General features: G+C 42.4%; 1 pseudogene; it reads right to left on the bottom strand.

Annotated features, from left to right (window-relative positions):
* Window positions 1–3,599: 3,599 nt before the first annotated feature.
* Window positions 3,600–4,917, bottom strand: LOC142439933 (52 kDa repressor of the inhibitor of the protein kinase-like; annotated as a pseudogene).
* Window positions 4,918–7,156: the final 2,239 nt, after the last annotated feature.

The following is a 7,156-nucleotide window of genomic DNA, read 5'->3' as shown; positions in this document are numbered from 1 at the left end:
TATGAGAAGGCCACACCCACAAGGAGGCACCAACAGGCTGTGACCTGACTGACAGGTTGGATACCTCCTCCACACTTTTATCTATCTTCTTCAGGTTGACATGAAATTACGTAACTACCACATGGCCTATACATGTATAATTTCCTTTCTCAACAGTGTTTTATATTCTATACCATTGGTTAAATTAGTGATGCTATCATAGAAATACTTTATGCCCCAGAGGACAATCTATAATGTTCTCTACCATATTTTAAACGGAAAGAACTAAAGAAAAATTCAAGCATCAAGTTGAAATATTGACAGTTTCTATGGGCAAGATGTTGAATAATGCAGGACACATCAAAAGAAGGTGGAATGAATATACAGAGTCATTGTACCAACAAGAACTGGTTGACAGTCTACCATATCAGAAGTCATATGATCACATTAACAAGGGCTGATGGTGCTGAAGGAAGAAGTTCAAGCTGCACTGAAAGCAATAGCCATAAACAAGGTTTCAGGAATTGATGGAATATCAACTGTAATGTTTCAAGAGGCTGATGAATGATTAGAAGGACTTAATTGTCTTTGCCAGGAAATTTGGAAGACAACTACTTGGGTACCTGCCCGGGTCCATATTTGTGCCCACTCCAAAGAAAGGTGACCCAACAGAATGCTCACACTATAGAACAATACCATTGATATCACATGCAAGTAAAAATTTGCTGAAGATCGTCCAACAGTGGTAGCATCAATACATTGGCAGGGATTTGCCAGAGGTTCAGGCAGGATTCAGAAGAAGACATGGAACAAGGGATATCATTGCTGATGTCAGCTGGCATTTTGGCTCAAAGCAGAGGATGCTAGAAAGATGTTTACTTGTGTTTTATTGATTATTCAAATGTATTTCACTGTGTGGATAATAACAAATTAGGGATAGACTTGAAAAGAATGTGAATTCCAGAATATTTCATTGTGCTCATGCAGAACTTGTACATGAATCAAAGGCAGTTGTGAACAGAACAAGGGTTTCAAACCAGGCAAGGTGTACGTCAGGGTTGCATCCTCTCACCATAATCATTCCATCTGTATGCTGAGCAAACCATCAAAGAAACTGGCTTAAATGTAGAAGAATGTGGCCTCAGGATTGGAGGAAAGCTTATTAACCACCTGTGATATGGAAATGATACAACCTTGCTTGCTGAAAGTGAGGAGGACTTGAGCTAAAATCCTGATGACGATCAAGGACTGCAGCCTTCAGGATGGATGACAGCTCAATGTAAAGAAGAGAAAAATGCTCACAACTGGACCAATAGGTAACATCCTGATAAATGAAGAAAAGATAGAAGTTGTCAAGGATTCCATCTTTCTTGGATCCACCATCACCGCTCATGGAAACAGCAATCAAGAGATCAGAAGATGCATTGCATTGGGCACATCTGCTACATACGGTCTCTTTAGAATATTGAAAAGCAAGGATGTTACTGAGGACTACATCGCCTCATATGATGCTGAAAGTTGGACATAAAATAAGGAAGACTGAAGAAGAATAGAAGAAAAGTAGATGCGTTTGAATTGTGGTGTTGGAGAAGAATATTGAAAATACCATGGACTGCCAAGTAAACAAACAACTGTCTTGCAAGAAGTACAGCCAGGATGCTCTATCAGGGCAAAGACAAGAGACCTTGTCTCACATACTTCGGACATGCTATCAGGAGAGAGCAGTCTTTGGAGAAGGACATTACGCTTGGTAGCGTAGAGGGACAGAGAGAGAGAGGAAGGCCCTCAAGGAGTGAAGTGACCCTGTGGCTTCAACAAGGAGCTCAAGCATAGGAACAGTTGTGAGGATGGTGCAGGACTGGCCAGTGTTTTGTTCTGTTGTGCATAGGGTCGCTACAGGTTGGAACTGACTCAATGGCACACAACAGTAACAAACAAAACACGTTAGAATGATGTCTCTAATGTGAACCCAAGTCACATATATGTATATTTAAATACACACACACACACACACACACACACACACACACACCGTAGCTATATGAATGGATTTGGGGCCACACTTAATTCTATCCCCAGTCTGGGAACAATTATGTGATAGGTAGATTTATTGTGCCAATACGGCCAATGAACACATGTGGGATTAATTGTAGGGCAGAGAGATAAATGGCTCGACAAGCCTCGCCTTTCTTGTCTCTTGCTCTTTGATCATCGGACCAGTGTGCGGCTGCCTTAGCTTGTTCTCTGCCTCAATTTGCAAGCTACGCTACCTGTGGGACAGCTAACCCCTGGACTGTGTTGCTGTAGTTTGAGCTTCCTTCAAGGTCTGCTTCGCCAGGCTACTGGAACATACATCGCTGGAGCTGGGGACTGTTGGACCCTGTCATCTGGCTGACTGTTGGTGACCTGCCTTGCTGTTTGCTGCCTGTGGCCTGAATTGCTCTACAGAGGACTACCCGGTGGCCCTCAAGACTTGAAGGACTGCCAGTGTAATATTAGCTGTCTCATGGAAATGAGTTGCACTGAGCCATTCGTACTGCTTTGTAGATTAATTAACTATTTCTTCTATTATATCTACATAAATATATAAAAAATCATTGGTGTCCTGGTTTTGTTTCTCTAGAGAACCCTGTCTAACATAAATTAGGTCTTATGGCATCGACCTCCTTGATACCCTCATGAAGAGATTACTGAAGACATGGTACTTAGCAAAATGTGTGGAAGAAAGCAGATGGTGCTTGGCTATCAGAAAGAATAGCGTCTGGGGTCTTAAAGTCTTGTCTTAGAACAAGCAGTCATCTAAGTGTGATGTCAACGAAGGCTACACGGAAGAACCAGCAGCCTGTGTGATGCAAGAACTGTAGATAATAGAACCAAAATCTGAAGGAGGGAACGGTATCAGAATTTAAATTGTGAATACCCAGTTTGCAGAAGGCTATGGGTGACAGCGGAAGCTCAAAATTCATTTGCAGTGTCCACACATGTAACACCCAGGTGGCTCCCCTCTGAACACAGTCAGGGGTATACATTGCCTTGCTATCACACAGAGCATTGTGAACTCAGTTTCGGCAGATGTAATTAGGCTAAATTAAGATATTAAATGTTGTATCAGTTTTAAAATATTTAATATTTTTTCCTGTCTTTCCAATTGAGGACTTTTTAGGTTTTGTCTAGTCATTGTTTTTTGCTTTGTTTGGTTGCTTCCTGTTGTTTTCTATGATTTTCCTTTTTTTGGTAAGCAAAATTCACATTTTGTTTACATTAAAATAAGCTGTACAAAATTGATTTTCTTCACCCAACTTACCAGCAATATATCCTGTATGATTCCCAAATAAACCATAAGACACTTAGTCATGTGGGTTTTTCCAGGTTTTGCTTTACACATAAGACGAGGCAGTGAGTAAAGCCACGGGAAAAGCAAAGGAAACAGAGAGCACCAGTTGTTCGTGGCCCAGCCTCTGAGTCTGTGTGCACCATGAGTCAGAGTGGCTAGCAGATAGCGGCCATCCGCTGGTGATGGTGTAGGCACAGCACAGGGACGTCACCACAGCAACTGTGTGTGGAACAACAGCAAGCCCTTCCTTCCATTCACACTTGAACTCTGACTTGTTTCTGTAGGTTCATTGGATAAAGGCAAAATCTACACCAAGATGCTCATTAGGGAGCTCAGCTTGTTCCACTCTGGTAATTCCTCCACAAATGCATATAGATGCACAAACACGAGGAAAGGGCTTGATGTTGGGCCGATGGAGAGCTTCACAGCTGGTGGATGAAAGCTCTGTCTCTTTCCCTTAATTCTTTGGCAATGAAGCTCAACTGGCAGCAAGTAAGGATTGGGTAAGTCACTTCTGTACATGTCAGCTTGGGAGTCCTCCAATATATTGGACTTGAGCTTTCCCACAACAGAGGGGGACAAGAGATAAGCACTGTCGGGCTTTGAGGTGCTGAATAATGTTCCTGAATCATGGTTCGTTCAGTTCTTGAGTCAGGTGCATTTCTTTTGAGTACTTCTCAGAGCCAAGAACTGAGAATCCAGGTTACCTTACTGAGCTCTGTCCCAGGGAGTTTCATTTGAATGTCAGGTTTGGTTGCCCAATTTGTGGCTTCTCCAATCCCCAATTCACGATAAGCTTCAATATTTACCATCACTTCACTCCGTGAATGCAGCACCGCAGTGGCTGCCGCCTGCAAAGAAGACATCGGAGGTTCGGAGGGTTGCCCCTGGAGGGTTTTCCCAAAGGTAAAAGGTAAGACAGTTTTAAGAACAACAATGGTAACAGTGAAATCAAAACCCATTCCTGACTCCAGAGTACAAGTGCTCAGCCGGCGACACGGTTATCCCACCTAACGTGTGTGTCATGTCTACAGCGTCTAAATCTAAAAACAAGGCTGTCAGGAAGGTTCACTGAAACTTCAACAGCACCGCACTTGCCTGTCCATTGAGAAGGGTGGATCTCCATCGTTCTGAAACAGGGCTGAAATGACATTGTCAAGTTCTACAAGCATATGTGGGAGTGGATGGAAGAAAGCACCTGGTTCCTCAATGGTTCCCAATGCAATGGATACTCCCATAACTGGTACTGATTTTGCCAACCATATATTTAAGGTTCAGGAAGAGCAGAGTGTGTAGATGGCTCGAGGGTGTTTCTCTAAAAGTCGAGGAGCAACCACTTTCAGCTGGGAAGAAAACCCACGGGGCATGATGTAAGACCGGCCACGGCAGTACTCAAAGTTCAGTCCCCACTTCTCAGGTATGATCGCGTGTGGTGGCTACATAATCTGTTGTCAACTTGAGTCTTAGGAGTGAAGGGTTGGAGTCTAGCCTGTCAATCAGGCAGCAACTTGATGACCACATTTGGAGGCGCAACAGAGATAAATAGTTCACTGGAGGCCAGATATGTGGATTCCCTACCAGACATTCCAATTGACTAGACACATGGACTACACTAGAGCCTGGAGCTGGAGGAGCCACGTGGAGACTCACGCCAGTGCAGAGATGCCTCTACTGCCACTGGGTCCACAAGACTTTCACCCACTGGTCGGTGATCTTCCTGCATTGCATGTGTTGCCGCGGTCCAGCCGCAGCAGGTCGGGGTCCCCTGCTAGTTGGGTAAGGTGTCGACGCGAGTGGGAGACAGAAACCACATGACTCAAAGGTTGCAGGTGACTGTTCCAATTTTATTCATGCAAAGTTTCAACTTATATATTCTTTTTCTTGCCTTAAAGCTTATGGCCTGAGGTCATACATTAGGAAATTCTCAGACCACAAGACCGTAACAAATTACATCAATCACATCATGATTCTTGCTTAAAAATGAGTACATCTTGAAACTAAAACTTTCTCAACTACAAAGGTGATAGACATAAACCTTCTAACAATAACTGAGCACACTTCATCCAACTAGGGTGCATTGTTCTAACTATGAAATTAATCAAGCATTAATGCATTTCATTATCAAAAATTACTTGACAGACTTTGGCTGTTCTTTCTTAGGCTGTTCCTCTAAGGCTTTCATTTCTTGTTCTTACTTTTCCACTAAGTTCCCTTAAATTAAACTCCCAAGTCTTTCTGTACCAAGGCATGCGTTGTCTCACAATAGGTAGCTTTGCTTCAGTGGACTTCAAACATCACGGAGGCCCTCTTCTTGCTAACCGTTCCATAAAACTTAAACTACTAAAAGGAACTTGTACACCTTTCTTTGTTAACTATTCTTATGCCATTTCCATTGTAAGTCCCTGTATAAGGTAAATCAGGGCCAGGAACTCTGTTTCTCTTTGGGTTATTTCCTGGAGGGGGATGCCCTATTCTGCCCGCTATGCGGTAACCAAGATAAGGAAGGGGGAAAGAAGAGGATGATAAACTTTTTTAGAATCTTGCACAAAAGCACTCCAAATAATTATGGCAAGGCCAATCAAACAAGTCCAAATACATGTCGAGAGCGGGTTTGGGCAGCCAACTCCCACCGTCCAGCTTCTCTGAAGCCGGGCCAGGCGTCGTTCGACTCTGTCTCTGACGTCACGCAGCAGGACTGGTCCCCTCAATGTGTTGCGTAAGTCTAAAGAGGAAATTATAGACTGATATCAGACTTATAGTCCATTATTGGACTTATGGACTCGATCTGGACTGGGCTAGGATATTTTCTTAATGTACAATTACTGTGTGATATGAAACTCTCTTATACACATATGTGTCTGTGTATTTGTTCTCTAGTCTTCCCAGGCTAACACATTAGGGCACCGTGGGAGTGGGGCACTAGAGAAACGAATCGCAACGATGGAGAGTGGATCCTTGCGTGACCTCTACTTCATGGCAGTTTTTCTTCTTTGCCTAGTCAGGGGTCAGATATGTCCATGGGGTTTACCGGATTGTTTTCTGGAAAGAATATGGGAAGTTAAAGTTTTGTGTGTTTTTTTGGTTGTTGTCTTTAGTTATTCCTGTGTGAGATGGTGAAAATGAATGTGACTAATGTATATTTTGAGCTCAGGGGACAAATATCGCCCCTTGAATTTCCCAGAGCTGCTGAGTGAAAATTAAGGTCATAATGGCTGACAGAAAGCCTGGCTCTGGCTTGATCCCGTGGGAGGTCTACTCCAATATTTTGTATCAATAGGGTAGTTTAGATAAGAATTAAGATAAGTTAGATAAGGAGTGAACTTGACTGTTTTAAGAATTGAGTTTAGTATCTGATTCTGCTTTGTTCATACTGATTTCTTCGGCTTATTATTATCGATTTAAGGATTGATAGATTCTAAATATGTTGTTTGCTTTTTAAATTCCAGGTCTTTGTACATATCATTATATAACTTTACTTTGTCTTCTTCAGATACCCTTTGAAAAGTTCTGTTGAGATCTCTTCCTTATTTCTTCCTGTTTCTTAGCTATTCTTTATTCAAGAGCAAATTTCAGAATCTCTTCTGATAACAATTTTGGTCTTTTTTTCTTTCATGATTTAAAAATTATCTTTAGTTTTCTTTGTGTCTAATGTGCATGATGCCATCTCCTAGCTCACCGGGTCTTCTGTTAATAGTGTTCAATAAGCAAATCTGTTTCTGATATGATTTCTAAAGCTGGGTGGGCTGTATGCAGTGTTGGACTTTGGCTCTGTTCCACTTGAAATCTTCACCTTCCACTTGAACTTGCATTTGAACAATTGATGGTCTGTATCAGCCCTGGCCC

This window comes from Tenrec ecaudatus, chromosome 2 (genome assembly GCF_050624435.1).
Source record: "Tenrec ecaudatus isolate mTenEca1 chromosome 2, mTenEca1.hap1, whole genome shotgun sequence".
NCBI classification, from domain to species: domain Eukaryota; kingdom Metazoa; phylum Chordata; class Mammalia; order Afrosoricida; family Tenrecidae; genus Tenrec; species Tenrec ecaudatus.
Note: the sequence above shows the minus strand (reverse complement) of the source record. Positions and strands in the feature narration are given on the sequence as shown.